The following is a 22,577-nucleotide window of genomic DNA, read 5'->3' as shown; positions in this document are numbered from 1 at the left end:
CCACCAAAAACAACTTCAGATGCTTTTGCGCTAGGGAGGTGCTTTCGCAATTGCGTATCGAATCAAATAATCCATGCAAACTGCAAATCACTTATTTAACTGCAAAGAGTTTGGGAAACGAAGAAATCAATTCCAGCTGGATCACAGGCCGCTTCTGCCGGTGGAAAGGATCTCAGGTGATCCGATGGAAACGGCGGAATACTCTTCTACGTCTGATTTTCTTTAAGATAGCTAAGAAATCGTCGAACAGTTCGATATAAGAAAGATTAATAAAACCGTCATCTTATTCTATCTAACATTTTAGCAATCCCTAAATGACCCCCTGTATGATCATTATGAAAATGATGGAGAATATATATATATATATATATATATATATATATATATATATATATATATATATATATATATATATATATACAGGGTGTTCATTAATTATTGTTGGGGTTTCCGTACCTCATAACTTTCGAATAAAAAATATTACGCAAAAACCAATTACGTATTCGTAAATTACAACTCAAAGAGTTTTACGTGGCAACAATGCGATCTTAGCACATTTGCAGTCTGGGTAATTATGACGTCATAAATAAAAATGGTGAGCATGCAAGAAAAAGCAATGTGTGTATTGTGGTATTTCGAAACTAAATCTGACATAACTACTCAACGTCGCTTCAGGACCACGTACAAGAAAGATTCTCCTTCGCATAATCCGGACACTTGGAGGGAAATCGAATTTCGTCTCAATATGTTACGAGCCACGAAGGGCAGCCATGTGCAAATTCATTAATCTTTTTAATATCATTAATAAAATTCTTTGAGTTGTCATTTACGAATACGTAATCGGTTTTTGCGTAATATTTTTTATTCGAAAGTTATGAGGTACGGAAACCCCGACAATAATTAATGAACACCCTGTATATATATACACGTCTAAAATTGTACCATAAGATATTCTTTTAACTCTGACACTTATAGAAATGTTAAAATGTTGATTAAAGGACGTATTAAAAAGGAAACAATGAGGAAGTGATAATAACTCAACTGATTAAACTTCACATTTGAGAGTTACAAAATGAAGCAGGCACTTCATAAAAAAATTCCAGTTTGGTCACCTGGTTCTTTAAGTGAACCAATATAATAAATTCGAAGCTACAATTCACTATAATTTACTATCCAAATTCTCAAAATTAGCTCTATATCCGAAACATACTCCGAATTTATACTCGAGATTTTGTAATTCGAGTTATTGAAGGAGGCAAATCTCAAAGAAATTACAATGAAAGCTCGGTGAAGTCATGGTGCGTTCAAAGTATCGACCAAAAGAATGTAATAAATCTTTCTTAATAAGAAATAAACCTTGTGGGGAATTCACATTTCGATAAGTAAGAGAAACATTATTAGATAAAAATGAAAAAAAATTAGTGTTGTAAAAATATCTAAAACATTAAGTTTAAGCGCAAAGAGCCATGCTTGACTGCATTGAGCCGTAAACCACTAGGAAGAAGAGTTTAAGCCGGAATAATTATTTCTCAGGGAAGCTATTTCTAATTATACATTAGGCTACCAGAAAAATCTTAACATTGACATTTAATAAAGAGAAACAAATCTCTTTTGCTAAAATGTAGAAAGATTTTTATAGCCAAGCCATATTTAGCGATAAAATTAAATTTAATGTTTTTGAAATTGATGACTGAAGTTTGGCGAAATCTAAGTATGTTGTATAATCGAAATATGTTTGGCGAAAATCTACGCATGAGGAAAACTAAGTTCTTAAATAGCGATTAAAGGAAAATACGTGGGCCGGGATATCCTTGTTGGTAGGTCGTTGGATTCGCATCTCTTGGGATGTGAGTTCGAGCCCTGCCACCCGAAGACTCCTCGTGTATGTGGTGGCAGGTGCACGTATACAATTGTCGTGGTCACAGAATTCTCGAGATAATAAAACTTTGGATACTGGTTCAAAGGTGATCGTCTGATTGAGGCCTCTGTCGAATGTGTCTCTGATTGAGGTCTAAATTACAATCTGTGAAAAAAATGCATGAATGAAGTCCGCCCCGTAAAAAGGGTTGCGACACATGAATAGCTAAGTCGCACTCTTGGTCCTAGATGGCGCTGCTGATGGACATATTCTCTAGACTAAGTGGTACTCATGGCACTAGATGGCGCTCTTTCGACTTAAATCGCTGACTATGTCAGCGAGTTTGTCTATGACAAGTGCCATTAGAAACAACAACAACAGGAAATATGTGGATATATATTTTTTTTTATTTATACAAAGTTCCACTTTGAATTTAATAAATCAAGATGATTATCCCAAAAAATATAGCCAAAACTGAAATAATTGGCATCAAATTATTGCAAAATATACTCACATACTTATCCCTAATTCATTAATCTCAATGCTATGGAAAAGTCTGAATTAAGAAACTCATTTCGAACATTTAGAAGAAAGTATACTTAACCAGCGGGACTGGTCTTCCAAAGCCTTTTCAAATATTCGTTAATAAAGTTGTTATTCCAGAAAACGCCTTGGATTGGCGTGCAATTTTTATGAAATATTAACCATTGATGTGAATTTGGAATTATTACTGAATCTATCATGTAAATACAAGTCAATTTCTTGGCAATGAATCCCTTGTATGCGCTTAAGAATATCTAAAAATCAAATTTGTGTTTTAAAAGCGTTTTTTCAAAAAAAAAAAAAATGATACATAACTACTCATGCAGTCACAAAATTTCGTTCCATATTTCAGATACTTAAACTATTAGATTTTGGAATTATGCATTTACATGCCTTTGAAAGTACAGGCAGACAGATGGCCAAACACTTTTTTACATTTAGCGCAAAATTTAATAGTCATCTGTAATTATAGATGTTAATGTATGATATTATATATATTCCAAAGGCGCGATGTATTGGATAGAAGCATGTGTTGCGCAGATTCGACACCCGAACAACAACAAATAATATTTTTTGTATATGTACTTTGTAGTATATTTCTATTATTTCAAGTGAAACATATGGAATGTTTTGTAGATATATTGGGGATTATATATAAAACAGTAGAAAAAATCTGAAGGTATAAAAAGAACTCTGATTGAAAGAATTCAGACTCAAACTGTAGGCCTGCAAAATAGGAACAAGAACCCTTCCATCATAAAAAAATGCAATTTATCCATTAGTGGCAGTGGAAAAATTTCATTTAACTTAGGAATAGAACTTCTTCTAATTTCTTCTATTAAGGTATATCCATCCTAAAGGCACAATGTTGTTGTTGTTGTTTCTAATGGCACTTGCCATGAACAAGCCCGCTGTCGACGACAGCCGATTTAAGCCTCAAGGGGAGCGCCTCTTGTTTCAATAGTAGCGCCATCTAGGGCCAAGAGAACGACTTAGCTACACACACGTCACAACCCTTTTTACGGGGTGGATTTCATTCACTCATCCACAGTTAGATCTGAATCGGAGAACGATCACCCCTGATCCAGTACCCCCAGTGGTATTACTCTTGACATGGAGGACTTTGTGACCACGACAGATTTAACGCGCGTCAGCCACCAAGCATGCGGGGAATCTTCGGCCAGCGGGGTTCGAACTCGCAACCTAAGGGACGCGAATCCGACGCTCTACCAATCAGGCTATCCCGGCCTATTATTGGCTATAAGCGTTTATTGCGCTTGCGTAATACCTTGTCTTAAAATAATAATTTTTATATAGATGTTTTGTATAATATTTCCATTATTTGAAGCGAAATTTACATAATGTTCTGTAGATATATTCGGAATTATATATAAAGTGGTACAAAAGAATTTTGAAAAAAAAAGGAATTTTGAATGACAGGATTCAGATTCGAACTGAAGGCCTGAAAAATTGAAACAAATCCATTACCACCACACCAACTCACCAACAACACATTTGAAGCATAGGAGATATAACTTCTAAATTTTAAGCAGGACCTCGTTTAATATACGACAGTATATCTATTCTAATTGCACAATGTATTCGATTGCGAGACCCTGACATCTACAAATAATATTTTTGTAAAGGAACTTTTTAGTATATATCTGTTATTCCAAGTGAAAATTCAGGAGTGTTTTATGGATATATTGGGAATTATATATGTACAATAGTAGAAAAATTGGAACAAAAAAAAAACAGAACTCTGATTTAAAGGATTCAGATTCGAACAGAAGACCGGCAAAATAAAAGCAGGTACACCATCATAACACTAAGCCACCTTCACAGCTCTAAACGAGAAAAAAATAACTTGTTACTTTGAAACAGGATTATGTTTTACAATACGATGGCATATGTATTCTGCATACTTACTATATTCGATAGAAGTATGCATTGCGCATGTGCGAGATCCTGACATTTAAAAATTATATTTTTTGTGCAGATATTTTTTAGTACATTTACGTTTTTTTAAGTGAAAATAATGAAATAATTTGTAGATATATTCGGAATTATGTACACAATAGTATAAAAAAAACCTTTTAAAAAAAGAAATTCTGAATGATAAGATTCAGATTCGAATCGAAGGCCTGCAAAATGGGAACAAGCCCTCCGACATCATACCACCTCGTCAAATAAACAGTAGTAGATGAGAAGAAATATATTGCGAACAAGATTTTGTTTACACTATGATGGTATATCTGTTCTAAAGGCATAATGCATTGAACAAAACCATGCAATATGCATGTAAAACCCTCTGACATCTAAAGATAATAATTCTTGTATAGATATTTTGAAGTACATTATTAGAAGTGAAAATTATAGAATGTTATGTAGATATATTCAGAATAATATTGGCAATAGTATAAAATGAGTTTAAAAAAAATAGAAAATTTGAATGACATGATTCAGATCCCAATTAAACGCCTGGAAAATAAGAACAAGTCCACTGCCATCATGCCGCCGTGTCATCTACGCAGCAGTTGATGAGTTGCAAAATGGGTCGTAATAACTGAAAAGTTAGTATTTACATAATAATGAAAAAAGAATGAAAATATCTATAAATTATTCATCGCTTTCCAGACACGAACAGAGACCAGCAAAAATGAGCATTAAAAACAATATCGTTCTATAAACCAGGTCACACATTCCTACTGCAGCGCCCCGGTCTAAGATTCTTCATACGATTCACTTCATCAAGTTTCAAATGCGATTGAAATCTCATCTAAAAGCTCAATACTAAGAAAACGAATGATCTCTGAAAAAGTCCAAGATCTCGACACTTAAAATTTCAATGAAATTTAGAGCAGTTTTAAAGTCAATTTTTCATTTATGGGGCTGGAAAGTGGGTCGAATTCGTAAAAAATGTGAAAATAGTATTTAAAAAATATTGGGAAAAAGACAAACAGAAAAATGTATAAAAATTATTCTTCGGCTTTCAGATCCGAACTTAAGACAACAACAACAACAAAAAAAAAAAAAAAGGGATCAGAAAACAACATGTGATTCCATCCACCAGGTCACGAATGCTTCGGTCATCCCAGCAATCTAAGATTCTTAATACCATTAACCAAGTTTCAAATGTGATAGATATCTGGTTCTAAATGCACAATGCTAAGCATACGGTTGGTCTCTGCGCACGTGCAAGACATCGAGACTTAAAATTTCAATTAAACTTATAGATATTTTGACATTAAATTTTATTTTAAGAAGTATGAAATTTGGTTGAATTCTTTGTAGATATAGAATATATATGGACCAAAAAAAATAAAAAATAATAATGAATAAAAAAATATATAATTTTTCATCGGCTTTCAGACTCGAACTTAAGACAACCAAAAAGAGTAAACTGCAACATGTAACTCTATCCACCAGGCCACGGATGGTTCGGTCAGCTCCGCAATCAAAGATTCTTAATAATTAACCAAATTTAAATGTGATGGAAATCTGCTTCAAAATGCACAATGCAAAGCATACGGTTGATCTCTGCGCATGTGCAAGACATCGAGACTTAAAATCTATCTTATATCTCTATCTTATATTTTATTCAATAATGGTGCAACTGCGTGCATGAAAGTCATGCGTATAAGAGAAGGAATAAATCTGCGCATACCCAGAATTTCTGACCGAACTGAGACTTTTATTTCTACAATTTCTTTATTTTAGAAATATTTTTAAATATAATATTTTTAAATATAATATTGAAATCTTTGTTAATTCTGTTCAAAATTTTACTTCCTGAAAAGAAAAATAATAATTTTCTCTATACTTAAAATTAAAAAAAATAATAATATGAAGAAAACTAAAACTAAAACGAATGCCGAGAGAGGATCGAACCTACGACCACTTGTTCGCAGGCTGACACTCGGACCACTAGGCAACATACGATCCGTTGGAAGGTCGAATTTAAAGCCACATGTTTATTTATTTATTTTCATTCTATAATGGTGCAAATCCATGCATGAAAGCCATGTGTATAAGAGAAGAACAGAGTCTGCGCATGCATAGAGTCTCTGACCGAAATGAGACTATTGTTTGTACAATTTCTTTATTTTGGAAGTATTTTTAAATATAATATTGAAATGTTTGTAAACTCTGGTTAAACTTTTATTCTTGAAAAGATAAATAATAATTTTCTCTATACTTAAAATTAAAAAAAATAATAATAATATGATGAAAAATAAAACTAAAGGCCACGGATGGTTCCGTCAGCTCCGCAATCAAAGATTGTTAATAATTAACCAAATTTAAATGTGATGGAAATCTGCTTCAAAATGCACAATGCAAAGCATACGGTTGATCTCTGCGCATGTGCAAGACATCGAGACTTAAAATCTATCTTATATCTCTATCTTATATTTTATTCAATAGTGGTGCAACTGCGTGCATGAAAGTCATGCGTATAAGAAAGGAATAAATCTGCGCATACCCAGAATTTCTGACCGAACTGAGACTTTTATTTCTACAATTTCTTTATTTTAGAAATATTTTTAAATATAATATTGAAATCTTTGTTAATTCTGTTCAAAATTTTACTTCCTGAAAAGAAAAATAATAATTTTCTCTATACTTAAAATTAAAAAAAAAATAATAATATGAAGAAAACTAAAACGAATGCCGAGAGAGGATCGAACCTATGACCACATGTTCGCAGGCTGACACTCGGACCACTAGGCAACATACGATCCGTAGGGAGGTCGAATTTAAAGCCACATGTTTATTTATTTATTTTCATTCTATAATGGTGCAAATCCATGCATGAAAGCCATGTGTATAAGAGAAGGAATGAGTCTGCGCATGCCCAGAGTCTCTGACCGAACTGAGACTTTTGTTTGTACAATTTCTTTATTTTGGAAGTATTTTTAAATATAATATTGAAATGTTTGTTAATTCTGTTCAAAATTTTACTTCCTGAAAAGAAAAATAATAATTTTCTCTATACTTAAAATTAAAAAAAAAATAATAATATGATGAAAAGTGAAAGTAAAACGAATGCCGACAGAGAGGATTGAACCTACGACCACTTGTTCGCAGGCTGACACTCGGACCACTAGGCAACATACGATCCGTTGGGATGTCGAATTTAAAGCCACATGTTTATTTATTTATTTTCATTCTATAATAAAGCAAATCCATGCCTGAAAGCCATGTGTATAAGAGAAGGAATGAGTCTGCGCATGCCCATAGTCTCTGACCGAACTGAGACTTTTATTTCTACAATTTCTTTATTTTAGAAGTATTTTTAAATATAATATTGAAATGTTTGTAAACTCTGGTTAAACTTTTATTCTTGGAAAGAAAAAAAATAATTTTCTCTATACTTAAAATTAAAAAAAAATAATAATATGAAGAAAATTAAAACTAAAACGAATGCCGAGAGAGAGAATCGAACCTACGACCACTTGTTGGCAGGCTAACACTCGGACCACTAGGCAACATACGATCCGTTGGGAGGTCGAATTTAAAGCCACATGTTTATTTATTTATTTTCATTCTATAAAGGAGCAAATCCATGCATGAAAGCTATGTGTATAAGAGAAGGAATGAGTCTGCGCATGCCCATAGTCTCTGACCGAACTGAGACTTTTATTTGAACAATTTCTTTATTTTAGAAGTATTTTTAAATATAATATTGAAATGTTTGTAAACTCTGGTTAAACTTTTATTCTTGAAAAGAAAAATAATAATTTTTACTATACTTAAAATTAAAAAATAATAATAATATGAAGAAAATGAAATCTAAACGAATGCCGAGAGAGAGGATCGAACCTACGACCACTTGTTCGCAGGCTAACACTCGGACCACTAGGCAACATACGATCCGTTGGGAGGTCGAATTTAAAGCCACATGTTTATTTATTTATTTTCATTCTATAATGGTGCAAATCCATGCATGAAAGCCATGTGTATAAGAGAAGGAATGAGTCTGCGCATGCCCAGAGTCTCTGACCGAACTGAAACTTTTATTTGTACAATTTATTTATTTTGGAAGTATTTTTATATATAATATTGAAATCTTTGAAATTCAGTTCAATATTTTACTTCCTGAAAAGAAAAATAATAATTTTCTCTATACATAAAATTAAAAAAAAAAATATTAATAATATGATGAAAAGTGAAAGTAAAACGAATGGTGAGAGCGCGGATCGAACCTACGACCACTTATTCGCAGGCTGACACTCGGACCACTAGGCAACATACGATCCGTTGGTAGGTCGAATTAAAAGCCACATGTTTATTTAATTATTTTCATTCTATAATGGTGCAAATCCATGCATGAAAGCCATGTGTATAAGAGAAGGAAAGAGTCTGCAAATGCCCAGAGTCTCTGACCGAACTGAGACTTTTATTTGTACAATTTCTTTATTTAGGAAGTATTTTTATATATAATATTGAAATCTTTGTTATTTCTGTTCAAAATTTTACTTCCTGAAAAGAAAAATAATAATTTTCTCTATACTTAAAATTAAAAAAAAAATAATAATAATATGATGAAAAGTGAAAATAAAACGAATGGTGAGAGCGCGGATCTAACCTACGAACACTTGTTCGCATGCTGACACTCGGACCACTAGGCAGCATACGATCCGTTGGGAGGTCGAATTTAAAGCCATATGTTTATTTATTTATTTTCATTCTATAATGGTGCAAATCCATGCATGAAAGCCATGTGTATAAGAGAAGGAATGAGTCTGCGCATGCCCAGAGTCTCTGACCGAACTGAGACTTTTGTTTGTACAATTTCTTTATTTTGGAAGTATTTTTAAATATAATATTAAAATGTTTGTAAACTCCGGTTAAACTTTTATTCTTGAAAAGAAAAATAATAATTTTCTCTATACTTAAAATTAAAAAAAAAAATAATAATAATATGATGAAAAATAAAACTAAAACGAATGCCGTCAGAGAGGATCGAACCTACGACCACTTGTTCGCAGGCTAACACTCGGACCACTAGGCAACATACGATCCGTTGGGATGTCGAATTTAAAGCCACATGTTTATTTATTTATTTTCATTCTATAATGGAGCAAATCCATGCCTGAAAGCCATGTGTATAAGAGAAGGAATGAGTCTGCGCATGCCCATAGTCTCTGACCGAACTGAGACTTTTATTTCTACAATTTCTTTATTTTAGAAGTATTTTTAAATATAATATTGAAATGTTTGTAAACTCTGGTTAAACTTTTATTCTTGGAAAGAAAAAAAATAATTTTCTCTATACTTAAAATTAAAAAAAAATAATAATATGAAGAAAATTAAAACTAAAACGAATGCCGAGAGAGAGAATCGAACCTACGACCACTTGTTCGCAGGCTAACACTCGGACCACTAGGCAACATACGATCCGTTGGGAGGTCGAATTTAAAGCCACACGTTTATTTATTTATTTTCATTCTATAATGGAGCAAATCCATGCATGAAAGCCATGTGTATAAGAGAAGGAATGAGTCTGCGCATGCCCATAGTCTCTGACCGAACTGAGACTTTTATTTGTACAATTTCTTTATTTTAGAAGTATTTTTAAATATAATATTGAAATGTTTGTAAACTCTGGTTAAACTTTTATTCTTGAAAAGAAAAATAATAATTTTTACTATACTTAAAATTAAAAAATAATAATAATATGAAGAAAATGAAATCTAAACGAATGCCGAGAGAGAGGATCGAACCTACGACCACTTGTTCGCAGGCTAACACTCGGACCACTAGGCAACATACGATCCGTTGGGAGGTCGAATTTAAAGCCACATGTTTATTTATTTATTTTCATTCTATAATGGTGCAAATCCATGCATGAAAGCCATGTGTATAAGAGAAGGAATGAGTCTGCGCATGCCCAGAGTCTCTGACCGAACTGAAACTTTTATTTGTACAATTTATTTATTTTGGAAGTATTTTTATATATAATATTGAAATCTTTGAAATTCATTTCAATATTTTACTTCCTGAAAAGAAAAATAATAATTTTCTCTATACATAAAATTAAAAATAATAATAATAATGATGATATGATGAAAAGTGAAAGTAAAACGAATGGTGAGAGCGCGGATCGAACCTACGACCACTTATTCGCAGGCTGACACTCGGACCACTAGGCAACATACGATCCGTTGGGAGGTCGAATTTAAAGCCACATGTTTATTTATTTGTTTTCATTCTATAATGGTGCAAATCCATGCATGAAAGCCATGTGTATAAGAGAAGGAATGAGTCTGCGCATGCCCAGAGTCTCTTACCGAACTGAGACTTTTATTTGTACAATTTCTTTATTTTGGAAGTATTTTTAAATATAATATTGAAATCTTTGTTAATTCTGTTCAAAATTTTACTTCCTGAAAAGAAAAATAATAATTTTCTCTATACTTAAAATTAAAAATAATAATAATAATGATGATATGATGAAAAGTGAAAGTAAAACGAATGGTGAGAGCGCGGATCGAACCTACGACCACTTATTCGCAGGCTGACACTCGGACCACTAGGCAACATACGATCCGTTGGGAGGTCGAATTTAAAGCCACATGTTTATTTATTTGTTTTCATTCTATAATGGTGCAAATCCATGCATGAAAGCCATGTGTATAAGAGAAGGAATGAGTCTGCGCATGCCCAGAGTCTCTTACCGAACTGAGACTTTTATTTGTACAATTTCTTTATTTTGGAAGTATTTTTAAATATAATATTGAAATCTTTGTTAATTCTGTTCAAAATTTTACTTCCTGAAAAGAAAAATAATAATTTTCTCTATACTTAAAATTAAAAAAAAAAGAATAATATGATGAAAAGTGAAAGTAAAACGAATGACGACAGAGAGGATTGAACCTACGACCACTTGTTCGCAGGCTGACACTCGGAGCACTAGGCAACATACGATCCGTTGGGACGTCGAATTTAAAGCCACATGTTTATTTATTTATTTTCATTCTATAATGGAGCAAATCCATGCCTGAAAGCCATGTGTATAAGAGAAGGAATGAGTCTGCGCATGCCCATAGTCTCTGACCGAACTGAGACTTTTATTTGTACAATTTCTTTATTTTAGAAGTATTTTTAAATATAATATTGAAATGTTTGTAAACTCTGGTTAAACTTTTATTCTTGAAAAGAAAAATAATAATTTTTACTATACTTAAAATTAAAAAATAATAATAATATGAAGAAAATGAAATCTAAACGAATGCCGAGAGAGAGGATCGAACCTACGACCACTTGTTCGCAGGCTAACACTCGGACCACTAGGCAACATACGATCCGTTGGGAGGTCGAATTTAAAGCCACATGTTTATTTATTTATTTTCATTCTATAATGGTGCAAATCCATGCATGAAAGCCATGTGTATAAGAGAAGGAATGAGTCTGCGCATGCCCAGAGTCTCTGACCGAACTGAAACTTTTATTTGTACAATTTATTTATTTTGGAAGTATTTTTATATATAATATTGAAATCTTTGAAATTCAGTTCAATATTTTACTTCCTGAAAAGAAAAATAATAATTTTCTCTATAAATAAAATTAAAAAAAAAAAATAATAATATGATGAAAAGTGAAAGTAAAACGAATGGTGAGAGCGCGGATCGAACCTACGACCACTTATTCGCAGTCTTACACTCGGTCACTAGGCAACATACGATCCGTTGGGATTAAAAGCCACGTGTTTATTTATTTATTTTCATTCTATAATGATGCAAATCCATGCATGAGTCTGCGCATGCCCAGAGTCTCTGACCTGAACTGAGACTTTTATTTGTACAACTTCTTTATTTTGGAAGTATTTTTATATATAATATTGAAATCTTTGTTAATTCTGTTAAAATTTTACTTCCTGAAAAGAAAAATAATAATTTTTACTATACTTAAAATTAAAAAAAAATAATAATATGATGAAAAGTGAAAGTAAAACGAATTGTGAGAGCGCGGATCGAACCTACGACCACTTGTTCGCAGGCTTACACTCGGACCACTAGGCAACATACGATCCGTTGGGATTAAAAGCCACGTGTTTATTTATTTATTTTCATTCTATAATGGTGCAAATCCATGCATGAAAGCCATGTGTATAAGAGAAGGAAAGAGTCTGCAAATGCCCAGAGTCTCTGACCGAACTGAGACTTTTATTTGTACAATTTCTTTATTTTGGAAGTATTTTTATATATAATATTGAAATCTTTGTTATTTCTGTTCAAAATTTTACTTCCTGAAAAGAAAAATAATAATTTTCTCTATACTTAAAATTAAAAAAAAAATAATAATAATATGATGAAAAGTGAAAGTAAAACGAATGGTGAGAGCGCGGATCTAACCTACGAACACTTGTTCGCATGCTGACACTCGGACCACTAGGCAGCATACGATCCGTTGGGAGGTCGAATTTAAAGCCACATGTTTATTTATTTATTTTCATTCTATAATGGTGCAAATCCATGCATGAAAGCCATGTGTATAAGAGAAGGAATGAGTCTGCGCATGCCCAGAGTCTCTGACCGAACTGAGACTTTTGTTTGTACAATTTCTTTATTTTGAAAGTATTTTTAAATATAATATTGAAATTTTTGTAAACTCTGGTTAAACTTTTATTCTTGAAAAGAAAAATAATAATTTTCTCTATACTTAAAATTAAAAAAATAATAATAATAATATGATGAAAAGTAAAACCAAAACGAATGCCGAGAGAGAGGATCGAACCTACGACCACTCGTTCGCAGGCTAACACTCGGACCACTAGGCAACATACGATCCGTTGGGAGGTCGGATTTAAAGCCACATGTTTATTTATTTTCATTCTATACTGGAGCAAATCCATGCATGAAAGCCATGTGTATAAGAGAAGGAATGAGTCTGCGCATGCCCATAGTTTCTGACGGAACTGAGCCTTTTATTTGTACAATTTCTTTATTTTAGAAGTATTTTTAAATATAATATTGAAATGTTTGTAAACTCTGGTTAAACTTTTATTCTTGAAAAGAAAAATAATAATTTTCTCTATACTTAAAATTAAAAAAAAAAAATAATAATATGATGAAAAGTAAAACTAAAACGAATGCCGAGAGAGAGGATCGAACCTACGACCACTTGTTCGCAGGCTGACACTCGGACCACTAGAGAACATACGATCCGTTGGGAGATCGAATTTAAAGCCACATGTTTATTTATTTATTTTCATTCTATAATGGTGCAAATCTATGCATGAAAGCCATGTGTATAAGAGAAGGAATGAGTCTGCGCATGCCCAGAGTCTCTGACCGAACTGAGACTTTTATTTGTACAATTTCTTTATTTTGTTAGTATTTTTAAATATAATATTGAAATGTTTGTAAACTCTGGTTAAACTTTTATTCTTGAAAAGAAAAATAATAATTTTCTCTATACTTAAAATTAAAAAAAAAAAATAATAATATGATGAAAAGTGAAAGTAAAACGAATGGTGAGAGCGTGGATCGAACCTACGACCACTTGTTCGCAGGCTTACACTCGGACCACTAGGCAACATACGATCCGTTGGGAGGTCGAATTTAAAGCCACATGTTTATTTATTTATTTTCATTCTATAATGGTGCAAATCCATGCATGAAAGCCACGTGTATAAGAGAAGGAATGAGTCTGCGCACCCAGAGTCTCTGACGGAACTGAGACTTTTATTTGTACAATTTCTTTATTTTGGAAGTATTTTTATATATAATATTGAAATCTTTGTTCTTTCTGTTCAAAATTTTACTTCCTGAAAAGAAAAATAATAATTTTCTCTATACTTAAAATTAAAAAAAAAAAATAATAATATGATGAAAAGTGAAAGTAAAACGAATGGTGAGAGCGCGGATCTAACCTACGAACACTTGTTCGCATGCTGACACTCGGACCACTAGGCAGCATACGATCCGTTGGGAGGTCGAATTTAAAGCCACATGTTTATTTATTTATTTTCATTCTATAATGGAGCAAATCCATGCCTGAAAGCCATGTGTATAAGAGAAGGAATGAGTCTGCGCATGCCCATAGTCTCTGACCGAACTGAGACTTTTATTTGTACAATTTCTTTATTTTAGAAGTATTTTTAAATATAATATTGAAATGTTTGTAAACTCTGGTTAAACTTTTATTCTTGGAAAGAAAAAAAATAATTTTCTCTATACTTAAAATTAAAAAAAAATAATAATATGAAGAAAATTAAAACTAAACGAATGCCGAGAGAGAGGATCGAACCTACGACCACTTGTTCGCAGGCTAACACTCGGACCACTAGGCAACATACGATCCGTTGGGAGGTCGAATTTAAAGCCACATGTTTATTTATTTATTTTCATTCTATAATGGTGCAAATCCATGCATGAAAGCCATGTGTATAAGAGAAGGAATGAGTCTGCGCATGCCCAGAGTCTCTGACCGAACTGAAACTTTTATTTGTACAATTTATTTATTTTGGAAGTATTTTTATATATAATATTGAAATCTTTGAAATTCAGTTCAATATTTTACTTCCTGAAAAGAAAAATAATAATTTTCTCTATACATAAAATTAAAAAAAAAAATAATAATAATATGATGAAAAGTGAAAGTAAAACGAATGGTGAGAGCGCGGATCGAACCTACGACCACTTATTCGCAGGCTGACACTCGGACCACTAGGCAACATACGATCCGTTGGGAGGTCGAATTTAAAGCCACATGTTTATTTATTTATTTTCATTCTATAATGGTGCAAATCCATGCATGAAAGCCATGTGTATAAGAGAAGGAATGAGTCTGCGCATGCCCAGAGTCTCGGACCGAACTGAGACTTTTATTTGTACAATTTCTTTATTTTGGAAGTATTTTTATATATAATATTGAAATCTTTGTTAATTCTGTTAAAATTTTACTTCCTGAAAAGAAAAATAATAATTTTCTCTATACTTAAAATTAAAAAAAAAATAATAATATGATGAAAAGTGAAAGTAAAACGAATGGTGAGAGCGCGGATCGAACCTACGACCACTTGTTCGCAGGCTTACACTCGGACCACTAGCCAACATACGATCGTTGGGAGGTCGAATTAAAAGCCACGTGTTTATTTATTTATTTTCATTCTATAATGGTGCAAATCCATGCATGAAAGCCATGTGTATAAGAGAAGCAATGAGTCTGCGCATGCCCATAGTCTCTGACCGAACTGAGACTTTTGTTTGTACAATTTCTTTTTTTTGGAAGTATTTTTAAATATAATATTGAAATGTTTGTAAACTCTGGTTAAACTTTTATTCTTGAAAAGAAAAATAATAATTTTCTCTATACTTAAAATTAAAAAAAAATAATAATAATAATATGATGAAAACTAAAACTAAAACGAATGCCGTCAGAGAGGATCGAACCTACGACCACTTGTTCGCAGGCTAACACTCGGACCACTAGGCAACATACGATCCGTTGGGATGTCGAATTTAAAGCCACATGTTTATTTATTTATTTTCATTCTATAATGGAGCAAATCCATGCCTGAAAGCCATGTGTATAAGAGAAGCAATGAGTCTGCGCATGCCCATAGTCTCTGACCGAACTGAGACTTTTATTTGTACAATTTCTTTATTTTAGAAGTATTTTTAAATATAATATTGAAATGTTTGTAAACTCTGGTTAAACTTTTATTCTTGAAAAGAAAAATAATAATTTTTACTATACTTAAAATTAAAAAATAATAATAATATGAAGAAAATGAAATCTAAACGAATGCCGAGAGAGAGGATCGAACCTACGACCACTTGTTCGCAGGCTAACACTCGGACCACTAGGCAACATACGATCCGTTGGGAGGTCGAATTTAAAGCCACATGTTTATTTATTTATTTTCATTCTATAATGGTGCAAATCCATGCATGAAAGCCATGTGTATAAGAGAAGGAATGAGTCTGCGCATGCCCAGAGTCTCTGACCGAACTGAAACTTTTATTTGTACAATTTATTTATTTTGGAAGTATTTTTATATATAATATTGAAATCTTTGAAATTCAGTTCAATATTTTACTTCCTGAAAAGAAAAATAATAATTTTCTCTATACATAAAATTAAAAAAAAAAAATATTAATAATATGATGAAAAGTGAAAGTAAAACGAATGGTGAGAGCGCGGATCGAACCTACGACCACTTATTCGCAGGCTGACACTCGGACCACTAGGCAACATACGATCCGTTGGGAGGTCGAATTTAAAGCCACATGTTTATTTATTTATTTTCATTCTATAATGGTGCAAATCCATGCATGAAAGCCATGTGTATAAGAGAAGGAATGAGTCTGCGCATGCCCAGAGTCTCTGACCGAACTGAGACTTTTATTTGTACAATTTCTTTATTTTGGAAGTATTTTTATATATAATATTGAAATATTTGTTAATTCTGTTAAAATTTTACTTCCTGAAAAGAAAAATAATAATTTTCTCTATACTTAAAATTAAAAAAAAAATAATAATATGATGAAAAGTGAAAGTAAAACGAATGGTGAGAGCGCGGATCGAACCTACGACCACTTGTTCGCAGGCTTACACTCGGACCACTAGCCAACATACGATCCGTTGGGAGGTCGAATTAAAAGCCACGTGTTTATTTATTTATTTTCATTCTATAATGGTGCAAATCCATGCATGAAAGCCATGTGTATAAGAGAAGCAATGAGTCTGCGCATGCCCATAGTCTCTGACCGAACTGAGACTTTTGTTTGTACAATTTCTTTATTTTGGAAGTATTTTTAAATATAATATTGAAATGTTTGTAAACTCTGGTTAAACTTTTATTCTTGAAAAGAAAAATAATAATTTTCTCTATACTTAAAATTAAAAAAAAATAATAATAATAATATGATGAAAACTAAAACTAAAACGAATGCCGTCAGAGAGGATCGAACCTACGACCACTTGTTCGCAGGCTAACACTCGGACCACTAGGCAACATACGATCCGTTGGGATGTCGAATTTAAAGCCACATGTTTATTTATTTATTTTCATTCTATAATGGAGCAAATCCATGCATGAAAGCCATGTGTATAAGAGAAGGAATGAGTCTGCGCATGCCCAGAGTCTCTGACCGAACTGAAACTTTTATTTGTACAATTTATTTATTTTGGAAGTATTTTTATATATAATATTGAAATCTTTGAAATTCAGTTCAATATTTTACTTCCTGAAAAGAAAAATAATAATTTTCTCTATACATAAAATTAAAAAAAAAAATATTAATAATATGATGAAAAGTGAAAGTAAAACGAATGGTGAGAGCGCGGATCGAACCTACGACCACTTATTCGCAGGCTGACACTCGGACCACTAGGCAACATACGATCCGTTGGGAGGTCGAATTTAAAGCCACATGTTTATTTATTTATTTGCATTCTATAATGGTGCAAATCCATGCATGAAAGCCATGTGTATAAGAGAAGGAATGAGTCTGCGCATGCCCAGAGTCTCTGACCGAACTGAGACTTTTATTTGTACAATTTCTTTATTTTGGAAGTATTTTTATATATAATATTGAAATCTTTGTTAATTCTGTTAAAATTTTACTTCCTGAAAAGAAAAATAATAATTTTCTCTATACTTAAAATTAAAAAAAAAATAATAATATGATGATGAAAATTTAAAGTAAAACGAATGGTGACAGCGCGGATCGAACCTACGACCACTTGTTCGCAGGCTTACACTCGGACCACTAGCCAACATACGATCCGTTGGGAGGTCGAATTAAAAGCCACGTGTTTATTTATTTATTTTCATTCTATAATGGTGCAAATCCATGCATGAAAGCCATGTGTATAAGAGAAGCAATGAGTCTGCGCATGCCCATAGTCTCTGACCGAACTGAGACTTTTGTTTGTACAATTTCTTTATTTTGGAAGTATTTTTAAATATAATATTGAAATGTTTGTAAACTCTGGTTAAACTTTTATTCTTGAAAAGAAAAATAATAATTTTCTCTATACTTAAAATTAAAAAAAAATAATAATAATAATATGATGAAAACTAAAACTAAAACGAATGCCGTCAGAGAGGATCGAACCTACGACCACTTGTTCGCAGGCTAACACTCGGACCACTAGGCAACATACGATCCGTTGGGATGTCGAATTTAAAGCCACATGTTTATTTATTTATTTTCATTTTATAATGGAGCAAATCCATGCCTGAAAGCCATGTGTATAAGAGAAGCAATGAGTCTGCGCATGCCCATAGTCTCTGACCGAACTGAGACTTTTATTTGTACAATTTCTTTATTTTAGAAGTATTTTTAAATATAATATTGAAATGTTTGTAAACTCTGGTTAAACTTTTATTCTTGAAAAGAAAAATAATAATTTTTACTATACTTAAAATTAAAAAATAATAATAATATGAAGAAAATGAAATCTAAACGAATGCCGAGAGAGAGGATCGAACCTACGACCACTTGTTCGCAGGCTAACACTCGGACCACTAGGCAACATACGATCCGTTGGGAGGTCGAATTTAAAGCCACATGTTTATTTATTTATTTTCATTCTATAATGGTGCAAATCCATGCATGAAAGCCATGTGTATAAGAGAAGGAATGAGTCTGCGCATGCCCAGAGTCTCTGACCGAACTGAAACTTTTATTTGTACAATTTATTTATTTTGGAAGTATTTTTATATATAATATTGAAATCTTTGAAATTCAGTTCAATATTTTACTTCCTGAAAAGAAAAATAATAATTTTCTCTATACATAAAATTAAAAAAAAAAAATATTAATAATATGATGAAAAGTGAAAGTAAAACGAATGGTGAGAGCGCGGATCGAACCTACGACCACTTATTCGCAGGCTGACACTCGGACCACTAGGCAACATACGATCCGTTGGGAGGTCGAATTTAAAGCCACATGTTTATTTATTTATTTTCATTCTATAATGGTGCAAATCCATGCATGAAAGCCATGTGTATAAGAGAAGGAATGAGTCTGCGCATGCCCAGAGTCTCTGACCGAACTGAGACTTTTATTTGTACAATTTCTTTATTTTGGAAGTATTTTTATATATAATATTGAAATCTTTGTTAATTCTGTTAAAATTTTACTTCCTGAAAAGAAAAATAATAATTTTCTCTATACTTAAAATTAAAAAAAAAATAATAATATGATGAAAAGTGAAAGTAAAACGAATGGTGAGAGCGCGGATCGAACCTACGACCACTTGTTCGCAGGCTTACACTCGGACCACTAGCCAACATACGATCCGTTGGGAGGTCGAATTAAAAGCCACGTGTTTATTTATTTATTTTCATTCTATAATGGTGCAAATCCATGCATGAAAGCCATGTGTATAAGAGAAGCAATGAGTCTGCGCATGCCCATAGTCTCTGACCGAACTGAGACTTTTGTTTGTACAATTTCTTTATTTTGGAAGTATTTTTAAATATAATATTGAAATGTTTGTAAACTCTGGTTAAACTTTTATTCTTGAAAAGAAAAATAATAATTTTCTCTATACTTAAAATTAAAAAAAAATAATAATAATAATATGATGAAAACTAAAACTAAAACGAATGCCGTCAGAGAGGATCGAACCTACGACCACTTGTTCGCAGGCTAACACTCGGACCACTAGGCAACATACGATCCGTTGGGATGTCGAATTTAAAGCCACATGTTTATTTATTTATTTTCATTCTATAATGGAGCAAATCCATGCCTGAAAGCCATGTGTATAAGAGAAGCAATGAGTCTGCGCATGCCCATAGTCTCTGACCGAACTGAGACTTTTATTTGTACAATTTCTTTATTTTAGAAGTATTTTTAAATATAATATTGAAATGTTTGTAAACTCTGGTTAAACTTTTATTCTTGAAAAGAAAAATAATAATTTTTACTATACTTAAAATTAAAAAATAATAATAATATGAAGAAAATGAAATCTAAACGAATGCCGAGAGAGAGGATCGAACCTACGACCACTTGTTCGCAGGCTAACACTCGGACCACTAGGCAACATACGATCCGTTGGGAGGTCGAATTTAAAGCCACATGTTTATTTATTTATTTTCATTCTATAATGGTGCAAATCCATGCATGAAAGCCATGTGTATAAGAGAAGGAATGAGTCTGCGCATGCCCAGAGTCTCTGACCGAACTGAAACTTTTATTTGTACAATTTATTTATTTTGGAAGTATTTTTATATATAATATTGAAATCTTTGAAATTCAGTTCAATATTTTACTTCCTGAAAAGAAAAATAATAATTTTCTCTATACATAAAATTAAAAAAAAAAAAATATTAATAATATGATGAAAAGTGAAAGTAAAACGAATGGTGAGAGCGCGGATCGAACCTACGACCACTTATTCGCAGGCTGACACTCGGACCACTAGGCAACATACGATCCGTTGGGAGGTCGAATTTAAAGCCACATGTTTATTTATTTATTTTCATTCTATAATGGTGCAAATCCATGCATGAAAGCCATGTGTATAAGAGAAGGAATGAGTCTGCGCATGCCCAGAGTCTCTGACCGAACTGAGACTTTTATTTGTACAATTTCTTTATTTTGGAAGTATTTTTATATATAATATTGAAATCTTTGTTAATTCTGTTAAAATTTTACTTCCTGAAAAGAAAAATAATAATTTTCTCTATACTTAAAATTAAAAAAAAAATAATAATATGATGAAAAGTGAAAGTAAAACGAATGGTGAGAGCGCGGATCGAACCTACGACCACTTGTTCGCAGGCTTACACTCGGACCACTAGCCAACATACGATCCGTTGGGAGGTCGAATTAAAAGCCACGTGTTTATTTATTTATTTTCATTCTATAATGGTGCAACTCCATGCATGAAAGCCATGTGTATAAGAGAAGCAATGAGTCTGCGCATGCCCATAGTCTCTGACCGAACTGAGACTTTTGTTTGTACAATTTCTTTATTTTGGAAGTATTTTTAAATATAATATTGAAATGTTTGTAAACTCTGGTTAAAATTTTATTCTTGAAAAGAAAAATAATAATTTTCTCTATACTTAAAATTAAAAAAAAATAATAATAATAATATGATGAAAACTAAAACTAAAACGAATGCCGTCAGAGAGGATCGAACCTACGACCACTTGTTCGCAGGCTAACACTCGGACCACTAGGCAACATACGATCCGTTGGGAAGTCGAATTTAAAGCCACATGTTTATTTATTTATTTTCATTCTATAATGGAGCAAATCCATGCCTGAAAGCCATGTGTATAAGAGAAGCAATGAGTCTGCGCATGCCCATAGTCTCTGACCGAACTGAGACTTTTATTTGTACAATTTCTTTATTTTAGAAGTATTTTTAAATATAATATTGAAATGTTTGTAAACTCTGGTTAAACTTTTATTCTTGAAAAGAAAAATAATAATTTTTACTATACTTAAAATTAAAAAATAATAATAATATGAAGAAAATGAAATCTAAACGAATGCCGAGAGAGAGGATCGAACCTACGACCACTTGTTCGCAGGCTAACACTCGGACCACTAGGCAACATACGATCCGTTGGGAGGTCGAATTTAAAGCCACATGTTTATTTATTTATTTTCATTCTATAATGGTGCAAATCCATGCATGAAAGCCATGTGTATAAGAGAAGGAATGAGTCTGCGCATGCCCAGAGTCTCTGACCGAACTGAAACTTTTATTTGTACAATTTATTTATTTTGGAAGTATTTTTATATATAATATTGAAATCTTTGAAATTCAGTTCAATATTTTACTTCCTGAAAAGAAAAATAATAATTTTCTCTATACATAAAATTAAAAAAAAAAAAATATTAATAATATGATGAAAAGTGAAAGTAAAACGAATGGTGAGAGCGCGGATCGAACCTACGACCACTTATTCGCAGGCTGACACTCGGACCACTAGGCAACATACGATCCGTTGGGAGGTCGAATTTAAAGCCACATGTTTATTTATTTATTTTCATTCTATAATGGTGCAAATCCATGCATGAAAGCCATGTGTATAAGAGAAGGAATGAGTCTGCGCATGCCCAGAGTCTCTGACCGAACTGAGACTTTTATTTGTACAATTTCTTTATTTTGGAAGTATTTTTATATATAATATTGAAATCTTTGTTAATTCTGTTAAAATTTTACTTCCTGAAAAGAAAAATAA

This window comes from Argiope bruennichi, chromosome 5 (genome assembly GCF_947563725.1).
Source record: "Argiope bruennichi chromosome 5, qqArgBrue1.1, whole genome shotgun sequence".
In the NCBI taxonomy this organism is placed as follows: Eukaryota; Metazoa; Arthropoda; class Arachnida; order Araneae; family Araneidae; genus Argiope; species Argiope bruennichi.
Note: the sequence above shows the minus strand (reverse complement) of the source record.